This window comes from Ostrea edulis, chromosome 5, assembly GCF_947568905.1.
Source record: "Ostrea edulis chromosome 5, xbOstEdul1.1, whole genome shotgun sequence".
Taxonomy (NCBI): Eukaryota; Metazoa; Mollusca; class Bivalvia; order Ostreida; family Ostreidae; genus Ostrea; species Ostrea edulis.
In genome coordinates, this window is record NC_079168.1 from 76,688,558 (window position 1) to 76,708,846 (window position 20,289).

The 20,289-nt window shown below is 34.6% G+C and overlaps 1 pseudogene; it reads left to right on the forward strand.

Annotated features, from left to right (window-relative positions):
* The first annotated feature begins 6,564 nt into the window (after window positions 1-6,564).
* Window positions 6,565-18,425, forward strand: LOC130055017 (uncharacterized; annotated as a pseudogene).
* Window positions 18,426-20,289: the final 1,864 nt, after the last annotated feature.

Genomic DNA, 20,289 nt, shown 5'->3' on the forward strand with positions numbered 1-20,289 from the left:
TGAATTCAAGAAATGAACATCAAATCATTTGCAAGCGTTGAAAAATTCAAGAGACGAAACATTAACATGGTTTCCAAGAGTCGATCAATTCAAGGGGATTGATTGATTTTATATTGTTTAACGTGCCAATCGAGAATTTTTCATTTATATGGAAGACGTCACCATTGCCGGTGAAGGGCTCCGAAATTTAGGCCCACGATTGGCGTTTACGGCCTTCAAGCAGGGATATGTTTTTATCGTGCAACACCTGTTGTCGCACGGGGCCTAGGTTTTGCGGTCTCATTCGAAGGACCGCCCCATCCGGTCGCCTCTTACGACAAGCAAGAGATCCTGAGGACCTATCCTAACCCGGATCCCCACGGGATCAATTTATGGGGAGATACATAACCTTATATTCACATCTAGTGATCAGTCATCTAGAGGAATTACTTTGTTAAACACCACTCTAACTTTACGCACATGTACTCTGAAGTTGAAACACAATATGCTGGAGTTCCTCTTTGACAATATCTTCGTAGTCTTTAGTGATAAGGTCTTCCAACAGTCTGCTGGAATTCCAATGGGTACCAATTGCGCTCCTTTGTTAGCTGACATGTTATGTATATTCTTAAAAAGCAGAGTTTATTCAAAATCTCCAACATGAGTAGAAACAATCTCTCGCTGTGGCCTTCAACTCGAAATTTAGATACATCGACGACTTTCTATCTATTAACAATAATCATTTTCATTCACATGTTGATTCGATATATCCCTGTGAACTCGAGATAAAAGACACCACGGAGTGCTCCACATCTGCTTCGTACTTAGATATTTTATTGAAAATTGATATTAACTGAACGTTATGATAAACGGGATGATTTCAGCTTCCCCATCGTCAAATTCCCATATCTATGTAGCAATATTCCATTATCACCTGCATATGGTGTTTATATCTCTCAATTGATTCGATACGCAAGAGCTTTTTCTTTGTATGATCAGTTTTTAAATCGAAGCAGGCTACAGAAGAACAAGTTGATGTTACAGGGTTTTCAACAGTCTCGTTTAATGTTAGCATTTCGCAAATTTTATAGTCGTTATATAATTATATAGTTTGCCAATATAACCTATCATGGGGTGACGTGTTTCATGCCGATTGTTAGGCTGTTCGTGGCACACTGATTTTGACTACGGATAACTCGGTAAAGTCTCCCAAAACAGTGTTTCAACGTGTTACTCAATTTACTTTGCTTCGGCCTAGAGTATCGACCTTGTGTTTCTAAATCGTACCAGTATTGAATCTTTTCACGTATTTCTGTCTTTTTGAAAACAGCTTATCCAAGCACAGCTCGTAGCCTAACTTCATTTCGGCCTTGAGCTTTTAAATCATATCATTTTGTAATGTCCCGAATTTTATATTCCTAAACAGTGATTCATTCAAATCTAATTAAGTGGTAAATTTAATTCAACTTAGGACTTATCGGGCTCACGGCGGGTGTGACCGCGGTCGACAGGAGATGATCATTCCTCCTAGACACCTGATCCCACTTCTGGTATGTCCAGGGGTCCGTCTTTCCCAACTCTTTATTTTGTATTTCTTATAAGAGTTGTGAGATTGATCACTGTTCGTTTTCTTCACCTTTCATTCCATTGATCAAATGAAAAGGGTTGGGAACAAGTTGTAAACACTTACTAGTCCTTCTCCTAAAAAATATTCCAATATGGTATGCGAAATGATATTGATTGATTGATTGTATATCTTGCTTAACGTCTCGTTCGAGCAATTTTTACTCATATGGAGACGTCACCAAGACCGGTGAACGACTTTCAAATTTAGGCCTTTGTTCGGCGCTTACGGCCATTGAGCAGTGAGGGTTTTTAAGGTCATCTCCGAGGACCCGTGACATTCACACCTGATGCCGAGCGTTTGGCGATGGAACTGTCACTACTTGTTTTAACGACTTGGATCTGTCGCAGTCGGGATTCGAACCCCGGCCTTCTGCATGCGGGGCGAAAGGCCGGGGTTCGAATCCCGGCCGAGACAGACCTAAGTCGTTAAAACAGGTAGTGACATAATACTTAGCAGGTAAAATGTACAATAATTAAATGAATCTACAAGTTTTATCTATAAATTTGTGAACAGCTGAAAAAATATCTATATTAGTCTGCAAAGACAAATTAACATCACTGCACAATCGCAAATTTGTATCAATATTGACCTAGTCAAGCATAAAAAGCCAACGATTTTATCTGATGGCAAAGTTATACCAGATCCCATAGTTTGAGAGAAAATCACTTCCAATGTCGCGTTCGATGATGAAAACTAAGACTTATATCTGTCCTTATCGTCACCTCTCATGCCGCCTGCTGTTTCCAGATCGATGACCAGAAGAAACAAATCAAGGCTGACCATGTTCAACCCCTTAACACAGCTGATTCATCTCATGAAATTGACCTCGGTGACACTTTCCTTTGATGATAATTCACGTGAAAACAAACACCCATATAACAGTGAGTCTCTGTTGAAATTCAGGGATGAGGATGGTCTCTATCCGCAATCATAACCAGGGCGAGGAACCAGTTAGCCGAGAGCCATTACTTCTCGAGCAAAGTACAGACTCATATTGTCCAACTCAGTAAAAGGACACTTCCACCAGCAGAGGCCGCTAAAGTCGGAGAGTGCTTCTACACCAATGACGACATGCTTATGTGAAAATGGCGACCTCCTCACATACCCCAGGATGATGTGTTGGTGTCTCGCTGACCAGATAGTGGTCACAGTGATTTGACTCACATCACACCCATGACAGGTTATCCAGGTGTCAATATTACTTTTAACAGAATTCTTAGTATCTTTTATAGGCCCAAGTTGAGAAATGTTTCTTAATTTTGCAAGTCGTTTCATGTTTGTCTTTAGTCAGAAAATTCCATATGCCTCTCTTCAACCCATTCCTTCAACCACTGCGATCATTTCTATCCGACGACATGTAGGTTTAGTTTGTGACTACAACACCATAGCATCCATTCCAGCCAGTATTTTCCTACTATTATGTGTATGTCCACTCGATTCCATGAAGCTATACCTCTTTGAAACATTAATACAATGACAATGACATATCTAGTTGTTGGTTTTTTTTTTGTGTTTTTTTTTTTTTTTTTTTAGTTTTGTGGAAGTTCTATTCCGTCCGATCAAGGTTCGAATTTTATGTCACTGCTTGAATGCTGCTGGAGTGAAAGAAACAAAAGTGTTTTAAATCACACCCGCTCAATTGTGAAATGCCTACTCAATATAACTCCTCTATAAATGAGGGAAATGGAATGATATTCTAGGATTTCATTGTATCGTTACAACTAGGAGTTGGGGTCAAACATGTAGAAATTTATAATGTACTATTATTCAAAAGCTGAAGTATTTTATTATTGTGCTAACTCAAAATACGCCATTGCTACACAAACTCCGTGCATGGGGATTATTACCGTTTTACCATTACACGGTGATTTCATATCCAATTGTGCAATTTTCAGTACACTACAGATTTTTTCCTGTTTTCTTTGATTTGAACGTATTTCATTGTATATAATATATACAAAAGGATCAGAAACAAGTTCGTACAACTTACGAGTTCTTCCCCTATTCTAATACATGTAAAACTTACATGGTACCAATTTTGATGCACCAGATGCGCATTTCGACAAATAATGTCTTTTCAGTGATGCTCAACCGAAATGTTTGAAATCCGAAATAACAATGAAGTTTTAGAGCTATTATAGGGAAAACAGTGTTCCAAAAAAAGTGGAGTCAAATTCGTCGAAGGATAAGAGCTATGCGTGAGGGAGATAATCCTTAATTTTTTAAATGAATTTCTAAATTTTATAACAGCAATTGGGCTGTAGAGACCCTCGGGGACTAACAGTCCACCAGCAGAGGCCTCGACCCAGGGGTCATAATGTAAAACTTATACGGTACCAATTTTGATGCACCAGATGCGCATTTCGACAAATAATGTCTCTTCAGTGATGCTCAACCGAAATGTTTGAAATCCGAAATAACAATGAAGTTTTAGAGCTATTATAGGGAAAAACAGTGTGCCAAAAAGTGGAGTCAAATTTGTCTAAGGATAAGAGCTATGCGTGTGGGAGATATGGAACACACAATTGTCATTAAAGAATGATATACAGAGAATACACAAATGGTAAGTGTTCTATAGATAAACAATGGAATATGATATTAAAGTCACATATCTTCGGTAGATGCTATGCCAGGCACCCAGATACCGGTACGGGGGATTAGAGGGTGTGAATCGAACACCCATGGGCTAGGTGGAAAATGAATATATTTGCCTATTTGTATGCACTTCTAGTTGTAAAAAAACACTTGTAAATTAATAGTTTTAATAGGATCCCTTAAAAATGCATAAGATGGAGGAAAATTTCTGGATTAGCTCATAAATACTTATTACAGGGGATGCTTACTCCTCCTTGGCACCTGATCCCACTTCTGGTATATCCAGGGGTCCGTGTTTGCCCAACTATCTATTTGTAATGCTTATAGGAGTTATGAGATTGATCACTGTTCATTATCTTCACATTTCATATGGCTTCGCTTGCTCCAACATATATATATGCTTTAAGCACCACTGAGATGTCATCTACACGCACGTGCGCTGCACTTTCATTGCTTTTGAAACTTTCTTTCTTTCGAACTCCCTCTAACTTCTTCGGTTTTCTTGATTTGATTTTTTTAATTCTATGTTATAAGTGTACCTCTGTAGATACTACTTAATACTTAATATGGTCACAAATACTTGTCAAAACGTACATACGCGTGAGCTAGATATTGATTGATGATACTAAAATTGGTCCAACATTTTCATTTTTTAATCAAATGTTTTGAAAATTTTGTTATAGATATATATAAAGTTTTGCAAATGATCGGCATGGTCAAATTGACTGACCAGCTTACACATTCACATTTTGACCAGATGATACTTAAAAACGTTTCTATCTCTCTTATAAAACTACGAATTAGAATAAGTTCATTCTGTTAGCATAGAGTAAAGATGTTTATCAAAATTAAACAAAAAACATTAGTTGGCAGATGACGGGCACCAATTGATTTACTGCATAAGTTGTGAAAGAAAAATCGCATGATCGACATCCGATGGCCAGTTCAGTAGACCTCCCCAATTCAGTTACGTCGAATGTAAATTAGTTTGAACGTATTTTAATTGTCCCCTACCAACGAAGTCGAAGGGGACTTTAGGTTTGCGCTCCGTCCGTCTCTCCGTCAGTCCAGTTTTCCGCACTTTTTCTCTGTTCTTGCAGATATTTATGTTATATTTGGTACATTGCATTGCCATAACAAGTTACAGATCAAGTTCGAATTTCGTCTCGGTCCTTTGCTTTCTCACTTAATTATGGCCGTTGGACTTAGAAAAATAACATGAATTATCAGTTTTGCAGACTTTTTGTTGTTGTGCTTGCAAATATTTATTGATATTTGGTACATTGGTTTGCCATAACAAGTTACAAATCAAGTTCGAAATTCGTTTCGGTCCGTTGATTTTCCATTAAGTTATGGCCCTTGAACTTAGAAAAATAGCATGAATTGTTAGTTTACATCAAAGTGTCGTATCTCTGTTGATAAAAGTACTACACTCATTAAAACTTCTAGCATAGTGTTACAACAATATAGCTAAATTAATCATGATCACCTACATGTCACAGTTTATTGCCTTGGTCAAAGACATAAACCTAATTATAAATTTGTCTTTTTTTCTTGGTCTAGTCTCTACTCGAATAGTAGTTGATTTCCAGCCATTCCTATCCTGGTTCCCCAATTTTCCCATTTACCATAAACTACATAATGAACTTTGAATATTGTTGTGGTACAGTAAATTTTGCCACCGAAAGGGGACTATGTATTGCCATGCAATACTCTCAGAATGCTCGTTGTAATTCAATTACAAAGGGATCGGGCACAAGTTCTAAAACCTTTAATCATTCTCTCCCTATATACACGGGGCAATGACATATAATACAATCTTTCATAATACTTTCATAATATGTATGCATGATTATTAATTAACATTAAAGAATATGAGAGAGAGAGAGAGAGAGAGAGAGAGAGAGAGAGAGAGAGAGAGAGAGAGAGAGAGAGAGAGAATCAGTATTAGACCTGGCATCTAACAACATTCTAGATATATATAGTGGATTGATATACATTACTGGATTATTGATTAAATCGGTTACTTTGTTTAATAAATATATGATCGTGAATAAGAGAGGGAACATTTTCCTTATTGGTCACCCGCAGTAGGACATAGAGAGAATATTTTCCTTATTGGTGAGAGAAGTGTCACCTCACAGTAGAACATATGTGTTTTCTATTTCAAGTTTGTCTGAATATTTTGTTAAATAATTCATGCCTGACATTTCTGTACCTACTACAAGAAAAGAAATGATACCCATCCTCTACTAATCTGTTGTCAAGGTAACTTTTAAACCAACCATGAGTGTTATGATAGCCATTATTTCCGCGTGTCTAGAAAAATACTACAGAAACATCCAGAAGCTGGTATCTTCATCATGGGTGACTTTAACAAACTCAAACACCAACCACTCCAAAGAAGTTTCAAATTCAAACAAATTGTGAGAATACCAACTCTATTCAAGAACATTCTAGGCAAAGTGATGACTAATCTGGCTACCTATTATGATGTTCCCTTTGCTATCGGCTCTATTAAATCTTCAGATCACGAAGCAGTGATGGTTAAACCTTGTGTCAACGATGTAGTGAAACCAAAAATATTAATTGTAAAATCTAGATGTGCAACATTTAACCAGAGGATGGAGGTTGCCACTGAGTTGAGGGTTGTTAAATGGCTAGAACTTTACCGCTTACCGTCATGTGAGCTGCAAACACAATTCTTCAACATTACTGTAACTGAAATTGTAGATCGTTGCATTCCTATTAAAAACCAGATTGTGCGCTCTAATGACAAACCATGGATCATCCCCGATTTCTGTAAGCTTATCTCCAGGAGACAACAGGCAAGGTGCAGTGGCAATATCAAATGTACCACAAAATCCGAAATCAAGTAAACAAAAAATCCAAAGTCCTCAAATCCAACTTCTACCAGAAATATGTCGATAAATGTGTGATTCTGACAACAAGCAATGGTGAAAAAGTGTGATATGCTTTCTAGGCCTCAACAAAAAGAATGACGGCTTACAAAACCTTGCAGCAAACGATTTACAGTGATGACATCCAGCTCATGGCAGGCGTCATCAACCAAACGTTTGTGTCGGTATCAAAGGATCTAGAACCACTGTCTGAAACCCAACAACCAAGAACTCACCATCTATCATATGCTTTTATAATACCCTTGGAATCTGTTTGGAAACAACTAAGAAACATAAACCCCCAAAACGCTACTGGCCCTGATAATGTACCAAACTGGATCCTAAAAGAACTGTCGAATATCATCGTTGAACCAATATGTGCCATCTTTAACAGTTCGCTGAGAGAGGGTAGTGTTCCACAGTGTTGGAGAAAGGTTGATATTGTACAAGTTCCAAACACTATTCCATTAAAGACGTCTCCATATGAGTGAAATATTCTCAAGAGGGACGTAAAACAGAATTCAATCAATCAATATTCTAGTAAACAATAATTTAAAAAAAAGAGAGATTTGTGCCCTATCTCGTTAACACACGTGTTGGCCAAACTATTGGAGAGTTATCCTGTACAACACCTGAGGAAAGCATGTCCAAAGATTGACACCAATCAGTTTGATGCAATACAGGGTAGTTCAGCAACACATGCTCTCTTGAAAATCCTCCAACCAATCTACAAGGAGCTAGATGACAGCAAATACTTTGAAAGACTCCTACTAATTGATTTCAGCAAAGCGTTTGATCATATTCACCATGAAAAATTGCTGGAAAAATTACAAAATAGTAATGCTGAACCCATAATGGTTCAATGGTTTCAAAGTTTCCTAACAAATCGTGTGCAGCGAGTAAAGATTGGAAATGAAAAATCGGATTGGGCAACTGTCAACGGAGGAGTACCACAGGGAACCATCAGCGGCCCAGAGCTATTTATACATATGGTGGCAGATCTCCAAACGGATATACCAAATGTTGAATTCGTGGACGACACCACCTTCATTTAATTTTTACGAAAAAGTGAAAATTCTAAGATGACACCCTCTATCAAATCAATCATAGAATGGTCTGTTGTAAACCAACTGGGCATAAATGCATCCAAAACCAAAGAAATCATCGTATCTTTTGGCAAAGACCCTGAAGTAGAAAATCTGTATATGAATGGAACAGAAATAGAACGAGTATCTGAGAGTAAATTGTTGGTGTTATTAGTGAAGATCTCAAATGGGGTCAACATGTGAATTATGTAACTGAAAAGGCATCAAAACGCTTATTTTATCTATGCCAACTCAAATATTCAGGATTATATGAGAGGGACCTTATAAAGGTTTACAAATCACTCATAAAACCAATTTGTGAATATGCGTGCCCGGTGTGGTCAACAGGACTTACGACTTACCAATGTAACCAAATAGAATTAATTCAAAAGAGGGCTTTAAAATTGTACGATCATGTGACTCCTATGAAAATGCAATGGAAAATACCAATCTTGCTACCAGAAAGAAGAATTTGTCTAAAACTTTTCAGTGAAATGGAAAATCAATCACATCGCCTCCACAATCTTCTCCCGAAACTGCAAGAAAACAAATACCATCTACGAAACTCATCAAAATATGCTCTACCGAAATGCAGTACAAATCGCTATGAAAACAGTTTTGTGCCATGGTGTATTAGACAATTATATTAAACCCACTTTTTTAAAAAAAAAAATTGACACTTTGTTGATAAAAATATTTACATGTATGTCTTAATCAAAATTACTTTTATGACCCATATCATATAAAAAAATTATAGCATTTCAAAAAAATCTTAACCAAATTATTAATGATAGATTTCCTTTGAAAACACCATTGCCCGTATAAATCTATGTGTTATGCATGTTTCCTAGTATTTGTCTGTTTTAACTTTGATTAGTGTATTCTGAGTATACCATGTACATTACATGTACTTTCAACTATTTGGTTGTCAATGAAATGAATAAATAAATAACTCAATCAATCAATCAATCAATGAAATGAATTGTATCGTATGTTTTCATTTTAAACCTTTATACCTGACATGCAGTAGCCCCCCCCCCCCCCCCCCATACACCCTGATAGCTTGAATTTGTTTTAACGTGTGAGTTTTAACGTGTGAGTTATAGTAGTGTATTCGAATTTTTTACCATTGAAATTTTTTGAAGAAGAAGGTAGTCTCAATATTATTTTATATAAAATTGCAAATAAAATGTTCTTAACACCGTCCTTTGCGTTCATACCTTGTAAAAGGTGACAGGACTTTTCACTTGTTTTTAAGAAATTTTATATGTGCAGTAGATCGCCTGTTTGCACAGATTTGAGGTTGTACATGTACAGTAGATCGACCATATCAAAACAATGAAAGTAATGTGAAAAACTTATATTCTACCGAGTATTGGAAATCGATAGTCCGTCATTTCCACAGGACATGTACTTGGAATTCATATATTTTGTAAAATTTCACACCGTACTATCATATGATCGAGAGATTTTCATTGGGTGTTTCTGTATACGCATTTGATCAATATGCTACTCAGTAAAAACATAGGTAATCAGCAGATAAGAATTTTGACACGTATATTGGTGTTATAATTTTGATACATATATTGTTGTTATAATTTTGATATGTATATCGGTGTTATAATTTTGATATGTATATTGATGTTATAATTTTGATATGTATATTTTTGTTATAATTTTGATATGTATATTGGTGTTATAATTTTGATACATATATTGTTGTTATAATTTTGATATGTATATCAGTGTTATAATTTTGACACGTATATTGATGTTATGATTTTGATATGTATATCAGTGTTATAATTTGATATGTATATCGGTGTTATAATTTTGACACGTATATTGATGTTATGATTTTGATATGTATATCAGTGTTATAATTTTGACTCGTATATTGATGTTATAATTTTGATATGTATATCGGTGTTATAATTTTGATATGTATATCGGTGTTATAATTTTGACACGTATATTGATGTTATAATTTTGATATGTATATCGGTGTTATAATTTTGACTCGTATATTGATGTTATGATTTTGATATGTATATCAGTGTTATAATTTGATATGTATATTGGTGTTATAATTTTGATACATATATTGTTGTTATAATTTTGATATGTATATCGGTGTTATAATTTTGACACGTATATTGATGTTATGATTTTGATATGTATATCAGTGTTATAATTTTGATATGTATATCGGTGTTATAATTTTGACACGTATATTGATGTTATAATTTTGACACGTATATTGATGTTATGATTTTGATATGTATATCAGTGTTATAATTTGATATGTATATCGGTGTTATAATTTTGATATGTATATTGGTGTTATAATTTTGACACGTATATTGATGTTATAATTTTGACACGTATATTGATGTTATGATTTTGATATGTATATCAGTGTTATAATTTGATATGTATATCGGTGTTATAATTTTGATATGTATATTGGTGTTATAATTTTGATACGTATATTGATGTTATAATTTTAACACGTATATTGATATTATGGAGGTAGTGTCGAATTTACAGTGTTTAATTTTAACTTTTAAAAAAGTAACATTTGTATTACTTTTATAGATGAAATGTTCAACATGCGGTACAATGGAGGATCCGAGATTTCCGAAAAGGGGGCCCATATGTGAAAATTGAATATTTTTGTATCTATAGAGAATCTGTTTATTCAGAAACAGGCTGTCAAACTTTACAAAGTAGATGTTATATCGCAACAATGACTACCATGTTTAAAATTTGCAATGGTAGCGCCCCGACTACTTATATGAAATTGTTCCAAATGAACATGAAAATATGTCCAGTTATAATACACGAAACAAAGATTACTTTTATATTCTAAGAAGCAGACTGGAGTTATTCAAAATATCAATTGTACTCGATTCCGTAGAACACTGGAATTTATTTAATATAGAAGTCAGAGAAGCCATCTCAATCAAATCATTCCGCAAAAATATAAGAACAGACATTACAAGACCGTTATCATATTACTCTTTTGGGAAACGCTGCATCAACATTATTCATACAAAGCTAAGGCACACGCGTATACTTCATTATGATCTTTATAAACGAAATATTACAAATTCTCCGTTTCGTACATGTGGACATCACGAGGATTTCGCATGCATTTCTCTAGAGCCAGAACTAATCTCTTTAATCGCCTTATCATGCTTGATTTGGTCAATATTGATACAAAACTTTTACATGTAATATGCGGTGATTTTAATTTGCTTCTGCAAACTAATATAAATATTTTTTCAGCTGTTCATAAAATAGATGAAGCTTTGTAAATTTGTGGCAAAGAAAAGGGGGGGGGGGGGGCTCTAAATCTGCCACTGAGGTACCACCATACTGATATGTCGCTTCAGGTCTCATCATTCTTACTCTTTATTTAAGACGATCAAGATATTAACTGGACAAAAAACTACGAAAACTATACATCAAAAATGATATGTTTATCAAAAACGAACGCGATTCTTTACACAAAGCAGACGTCTGTAAATAATGTATGCTTCATGAAAGGTATGCACATTAAGTTCATTTCGATCTCATGGAAAACATATATCATTTTATTATTAAACATCAATTTTACTAATTACGGCGAATCTGATCGGCTGAAAAATTAATTAATTTTAAAAAAGACGTGACGTCACCCTGTGTAAATAGTAATAAAAATGTTATCGTTTTTAAAAGTTAGATTCAAATTTAAACACTGGAAATTTTACACTATTTATCATATCTCCCCAACTACCAACATGCGTATCAAAATACCTTAATTATGAATATCTGCTGATTAAAGCTGTTCTCACTGAATATCATTGATAAAATACGCTTATAAGAATACCCAATAATACTTTCTCGATCATATGATAGTATGACGTGGAATTTCAATATATATATATATATATATATATATATATATATATATATATGCATATTCCAAGTAGTGTGGAAATGACGGACTATCGATTTCCAATATCCAGTAGAATATAAGTTTTTCACATTACTGTCATTGTTTTGATTTGGTCAATTTATTGTACAACCCAATTTCTCCTGTGCAAACGGGCGATCTCCTGCACAATCATTGTATTTATATCGAATTTCTTGAAAACACTGACAACTCTTGTAACCCTTTGCAAGACATGATAGCAAAGGGCGGTGTTAAGTATATTTTATTTGCAATTTTATACAGAATAAGATCGAGACTGTTTTTCCCATTCAAAAGTTTAACTTTATTAGTAAAAATTCCCTACCGACTCGCACGTCAAAACAAATTCCAGCGCCAAACAAGCCCTCAGAGTGTATTCCTTACTATGAACATGGTGAAATCAAAGGATCTTAAATTGTCCAGAGCATAAATTTTTTTAATTTTTTTTTTATTTAAGACCCATTTTGATTTGTACGGGTCAGCTTTCTCCCCTACAATTAAATCTAGGGGTGTCTACTGCACAACCGGATGTCGATCATCGTATTTTTCTTGAAATCACAACTTCCGGTTGTCTAGTAGACAGAGACGGGATACTATACCTGCGACGGTCCACGTTAAATTAGTACTTGTTTGAAGCATAAAGCAACAAAGAAACTTATTGCACCATAACAAATTCTGAGAAATTTTCAAATAAGTTTCCCAATTATTCATGTAAAATATTAAACCTCATTGTGGCCCCACCCTGAGTCCGGGGTTCGTGGTGTTATCACATGTGAATGTACATGACATGAAGAGGCTTGTAAATGAATATGACGTATTGTACCAATGTTGTTCCTGAAATGAAGGTCTTTCAAGGTATTATGTTAAACTTTAGATATCTAGAATGTTCATCATATACTAAAGGTTTCATACACTGTCAAGCTTTTCCGGTTCAGTGGTTCTTGGAAAGCTTTTTGGCTTGTCCGATTCAGTGGTTCTGGGGAAGCTTGTAAGCTTTTGGCTTTTCCGGTTCAGTGGTTCTTAACTTGTAAGTTTTTGGCTTTTACAGTTCAAATGGTTCTTGGGAAGCTTTATGGCTTTTCCAGTTCAGTGGTTTTTGGAAAGCTTGTAAGCTTTTGGCTTTTCCGGTTCAGTGGTTCTTAACTTGTAAGTTTTTGGCTTTTACAGTTCAAATGGTTCTTGGGAAGCTTTATGGCTTTTCCAGTTCAGTGGTTTTTGGAAAGCTTGTAAGCTTTTGGCTTTTCCGGTTCAGTGGTTCTTAACTTGTAAGTTTTTGGCTTTACCAGTTCAGTGATTTATTTGATTGCTTGTATAAACTTCGTTTTCTGAGATTTAGGAGTCGGTAGAGGGTATGTATTTTTTGCTCTATTTTATATATTTTAGTAATAACACCAGTATTTAATTATTTCATTAATAACACCCGTATTTAATTATTTATTAATAACACCCGTGTTTAATTATTTCATTAATAACACCAGTATCTAATTATTTCAAACATGTTTTGACCTCAAAGTAGGCACATGAATGTGTGATTTTGGTGATTAAATAATTACTGGCTTTCAAGACAATAATTCTTCCCCATGTATTTCTTTACACTAAAAGCGTCTATCTAACGTAGTCTTATTAGGTGTATCTTGTTTTTGTACAGAATAAAAAAATAAATGTTATTGTTAGTCATTAATATATATTTTAATACCATTGAGAGATTTTTAGAGTAAGATGGTTGTTATCACTTTCACAGCTAATGCTCAGAAACAAATTTCTATAAGGCAACGCTTTACGTTAGTATACTTCGTGAAACGCTAAATAAATACGCTTCATGGAAGGTATGTGGGCGTGAAGCGTTGCTGTTTATACCGTCACGTATTATCAACAAGAGTACCGCAAACGGTACATAATACGCCCGTGAAATGCTTACATAGGGTGTTTTTCTTGTGCTATAATTTGTATAACTTTGCTTCAGGTAGTATCAGCCATCATGAGGCTGTGACAAACTTTCATATGAACAAAGGGTCTTAGCTTAAAAATCGAGATTTCCTCAAAATGGATCAAGTTCAACAACCTGTAATTTTCTCAAAAATTGGACGAAAATCAAAATCCTTCCCCAGATGCACATCTTCAATACCCATACAAACACTCCACAAAATAAAATGGTCCTCACTGAAAACTGTGGGAGGAGTTGGGCGGACAAATTGTGTATCTTCCATAGAATATTAATTTCCAAATAGACTAAGTTCAACAACCTGCAATTTTCTCAAAAATTGTAGAAAATCAAAATCCATCCCACATGCACATCTTCAGTACCTATACAAACACTCCACAAAATAAGAAGGTCCTCACCTGAACACTGTGGGAGGAGTTGGGCAGACAAATTATGTACCCTCCATAGAATATTAATTTCCAAATAGACTAAGTTCAACAACCTGTAATTTTCTCAAAAATTGTAGAAAATCAAAATCCATCCCACATGCACATCTTCAATACCCATACAAACACTCCACAAAATAAGAAGGCTCTCACTTGAAAACTGTGGGAGGAGTAGGGCGGACACATTATGTACCCTCCATATAATAATTATTTCCAAATAAAGGGGCAAAACTCCTGGAAAAAAAGGTCGAAATGGATCAAAATTGCAGTATGATCTAGAGTGACCCACAAAGAAGCTACACAGCAAGTTTCAGCATGATATGTGAAAGGGAAATGAAATTATAAAGAGAAAACCCAGAACGGACGGACATCGCCGTACCATAATACGCCCCGTCTAAAGACGGGCGTATAAAGATGAAAGTAATTTTCTATATCTACATTTTACTTTCATTTCTGTCGGGTTATTCTAAGCCGTTAAAATAGTCGCATTATATTTATCAAGATTCATACGTACATTGTTCACATTTATGGGGAAATTACAATTTCAATTGGTAACGATAAAAAAAAACATATTATGGATGATCATATTGCTTTATATATTACGTAATGCTTATAAATACCATTGTTTCTCTACAAAATGACACTCTACTGTGGTAGGGTAAAAAGCTCCCTCATTTCATTCAACCACTGAAACACTAGTCATCCATTCCAAATACAAAAATTTTGTTAATGGATTTTGAATCGAATTTCCAAACTGCGTCAAACAAAACAGCCACAGGTCACCGAAGCATTGTTGCCAGGGAAGCTCCAATCGTCAGTAGGGGGTGTATCCGATCTTCAAAATTTCATGACAGCGCGTGATTAAAAAACAAAGATAATTTAAAGATTCCTTAACAACATTCGTTCTTCATTTATAGATAAGCATCGGTAGGTGGCATACAAACATCACTGCACCATATTGTAGACATTCGTTGTAACACACCGTTATTCACATGTATCCATATTGCCCAGATTAGGGGTAGACTTTACCTTTGAGTTTTGTACCCTCTGGGATCCACGCTAGGCTGTAGTAAAACGCCAACACGACAGCCGCCACCGTGACCACGAAAAGGTAAATCAGGGCCGTCACAATCCGCACGTTACGGTGTTTAAAATGTATCCCCATAAGTATATTGATTTTACCTATAGGTATCTTTTAATCCTCGAAACAATCCCTCCTTTCACATGTATTTAAACTATGGACAGAAAAGTATTGACGGCAAATATCATGTTGTAGTACGTGGATAGCCAGTTCAATGTGCGAACAGTTTATAAACAGACACTTTTTTGTTTTACGTAGGCCGCCATGATTAACAGATGCACTCTTCCAACATCTTACTAAAACCTTTATCTTGTCAGAAGTTTGGCAGAACACCGCATAAATCAGACATTTTTGTTTTTGGTTTATTTATTCCACTGATCATCCGTTCCGTTTGCCACAATTTTCTGAATCAGAGGGTCACACAGACTCCAGTTGAATTGCTTCGTTACGGACACGGCGCGATGAAAGGGTCATAGAAAAAGTAGGAAGAATGGGTGCTAAACAATCGGATTATGCAGTCGTTTTAGATACAGTGATATATAAACTCTCCGGTCGCCATTTTCTGCTGGCCCAGTAACGTCAGATCCCATCATATTGCGAAATGAACAATTTATCACTCAGTGACATAAAAAACCCAGTTAATGGAGGAACACATTTTATTGATTTTAGGGCAATGTGATTTCATGAGCGAGATTCATGTATACAGTATATTTCTTCAAGTTGTTCTGCATACTGCACTTCCCATTCATAAAGTGTACATTGTGTGTGTGTATGTGTGTTTGCGCGCGCGTGATTTACGAAATTGATTAAGAAATAGTTGTGAGATAGTGCCGTGGGTGTTCAAACAACTACCCCTGCGGTCAGGATGGTTTATTTGTAGTTTCATATACATTTAGGAATACATAGCGAAAATCTTCTTCAGAATAATAAAATATGAGTACAATTACAATATATCAAAGTGACAAAACTATTCATGCATCCTCGATTGTAATTATAAAATGAAGTTTGCTCAAACCAACCCCCAACCCCCCTCTAGGCAGGATGAGAATTTAACATGGATTTTGGGTTTTACATAGAAAATGTGAGCAAATAATAATTTTTTTTTAGTTCTCCTGAACCACAAAGGTAAAGTTTGTCGACTCACTGTCCAAGCATCACCGGGTATTGAATAATCAATTCCGTTCTTATAATGGGACCGGGATGGGGCTGCAATAGGGTTTTGAAGTATCACAAAGGAGTAAATGTGCACGGAATTCTTCTCCAGAAACTTGTACATTTAATATGCAAGCATCATCATGTAGTGTATAATCAAATGTGTTCCTGGAGCAAAGCGGGGTCATAATTTGGTTTGAAGTTGTACATAGCATTATTTTGGAAAATTCTTTGAAATCACGTTTTCAAAAACCACATAAATGCAGGTTGTCATATTGATATGCAAAACAATTCTAGTACAAGGAGCATTGCCTCACGTCCCTGCAATTTGGCATTGTATTTATCATATCTACGCTCAATGAAATATGTTTACAACCCGCATTAAAATTCAAACAAAACCATCGAGGTGGTTTCAGAAAATGGCGGGGGTTCTTACCGTTCCTTTTTAGCGTACTTGTCTGACCCTCGATCTATAAATATACAACCAACAATCTTTTCTATAGCATTACTTTATTGAGTATATATACAAAGAATGGTTGAGTGCCTGTGGTAGAAATAAGCGTATCGGAAGTCAATATTAAACAAACCAAGTTTTCACTTTCTAATTCATGTTCATGTAAATTGTCTGTTATATGCTGATGATATTGTAATCTTTTCTGAAAGCAAAAGTGGTTTACAAAACAGCCTTGATATTCTCAGTAACTATTGTTCAAACTGGAACCTGCAAGTCAATGTAGATAAATCTAAAGTTTTGATATTTAGCTCAAATGGCAAATCTCAAGGGAATGAATTTACTATTAATGGCAATATAATACAAATTGTACCACAATACTGCTATTTAGGTGTTGTGGTGAAATGTAATGGGAAGTTTAACTCAGCAACATCTGTGCTTATTGAAAAAGCCAGAAAAGCATGTTTTAAAATGAAAAGAATTATTGGTATTGATAACCCATATAAACTTTTAGAAAAACTTTGTGATGTTATTGTACTTCCAGTTCTTTTTTATTGTAGTGAAATATGGAGAGTGGATCTCTCGTTCAAAGATATTTCAAATATAGATATATTTCACTTAAAATTTATTAAAGATACCCTACAAAACTTGGACTAGGAAAATATTTTCTATTCTAGATAATCTGAGATTTTCAAACATTACAAAATATAAAGATTCAATTCAACACCTTTTACCAAACATAAAACAAAGAAGCATTGACCAGTGCACCCAGAGGCAATCATCAACAATCTTTGGTTTAAAAAAAACCCCTTGAATTTTATTTAAAAAATATTATACACAAGAAAGAGAAGTCCATATGTTGATTTACTCAGAAAAAGATCTGAGAGATTCTCTCTTAGTAGAATTAGATTGAGTGTACATAAACTTGCAATAGAAAATTGGTAGATATAATTCCACATCAATGCATGAAAGATGTAATGCTTGCAATACTGGTGTGATTGAGGACGAAATTCATTTTATTTTTCAATGTAAATCTTATTCTAAGCTAAGAAACACCTACCTTAGAAACATTTATAATATAACACAGAAAAATATTACTCTGGACAATGAAAGATACACGTTACAAATATATTGTAACAGTGATATACATAAAGTCTTAAAAATTACTGTGAAATTGATTAGAGACTGTTTTGAAAACAGAAGTCAATTACTTTCGACTGCATAAAAATTATGTAATCATTATGTAATGATGATCAATGGGTCTTTGCCAATTATTGTAATTGTGTTTGAGCCAATAAATATTCGTATTTGTATTATTTATTTCACTTCACATTTATTATTTTAAATCAATAATGTCAGAAACTGAAAATAATGAAATATATATATAAGTATGAATGATTTAAACTTTCATTAATATATCTTTTTTTTACCTACGCATCAAACATGCAAAGGAGTTTCGCGCCACCGTAGTGTCTGTTTTTAGAAGCTGTGCCTATTTATAGAAGCTGTGTCTGTTTATATAGAAGAGATTGTGTAAAACCATAATTTTCTACCGTCTCGATTGTATGTAATAACATATTTCAAATCAATATTAATTTGATCTAAATCTAACATACAGAATGAGCAAAATAAATATAATTGCATTTACTTATACAATTCAATTCTCAAAATTCAAAATTGAATAAATACAAAAAACTTACTAAGAATATTTTATAGCAGATGCTTGGTTTTTTTTATGGGGGGGGGGGGTAGATTTTCCACAAAAAGAACACAAGAATATATTATCTCACACAGAACCCTTCCTATACAAGCTACACAAAATTACGTACGTAATGATCCAGTGCATTACAGATAATCTTGTCTACAATACAATGGATAATCAAAGTACTGATAGTACAGCTAATCTAGTTTAGAATGCAATGGATAAAAATAACACAAATTCATGTATCATTTTAAGATACATATATCCATGTAATATAACATTTTTAACTGAAATCTACTTTTTTCATTCTTAATTTGTTCTCAGGCAATTCATAACAAACACTCATACATGTAAAACATGACAAAACCTGCTGATCACTCGGGGATGAAAATTAAAATGGAGGCTTCGTGGAAAAATGATTTCTCCAAATGTTGGCTTAGTGGGAATAAACCGATTGAACATAAAACGTAAATCGATTCTTAAAAAGGTAAATAAAGGCACTTTATTTTCAATAAGACGTCAAAATTAACAATGTGCTTGATATGGATTCTTTTTGGGGTGGGTGTGGGTGGGGGTGTGGGTGGGTTTTTTCTTCACAAACCCTATCTACATGTATTAAAGCACAAGGGCTCATCACGAATTGACCTTCTTTATTCAATATTTACACAAGAGAGGAATCCGGAATCCCAAACATCGCTACCTCAAATTTTCATTCGTCTCCTTTTTATATTTCAAGGACGTTTTCAAAAATCCCGATCTCGATTTTTTTTTTTTTTGTTTTTTTTTGTTTTTTTTTTTGGATTCCGGATTCTTCCCTTGTGTAAATATAGAATAGATTCAAAATAGAAAACAACTTTGTAATCGGGTAAATTTTTAAGAAGTGCTTTTATTACTCTTACATTCTTGCCAAAATATCATTGAATACATGTATGTATGTTATGTTAACTTGACATAACTCTCTTCATGTATTTCCATCCTCTTAATATTCACTCCACTTTTCATATGGTATACATCTTTTTTGTTTATACTCTGTAATTGAATATATATTATGCTTATAAGCCAATAAACAATACAGGATGGTGTCAAATTTTAATGAGATAAAAATTTCGTGACGAGCGCCCATGATTAAAGTTTGACGATTGTTTGAATAGCCTCTCTATAATAAGGTAAAAGAAGTTCTACCTATATTCCAAAATCATGGATTTTGGAATTTAGTTTGACGGGTTCAATTCATCGTTCGGTTCACCGTTGCATTTTTCACTACCATAATGTGATACACCACTTCTATAAAACAGTACCACCTAATAAATCGATCTTTGCTGGTACATCGAACAAACTTTGAATGTGATAATAACAGGAAAAGTACGTCACATGTCAAGGAAAGAGAGAGAG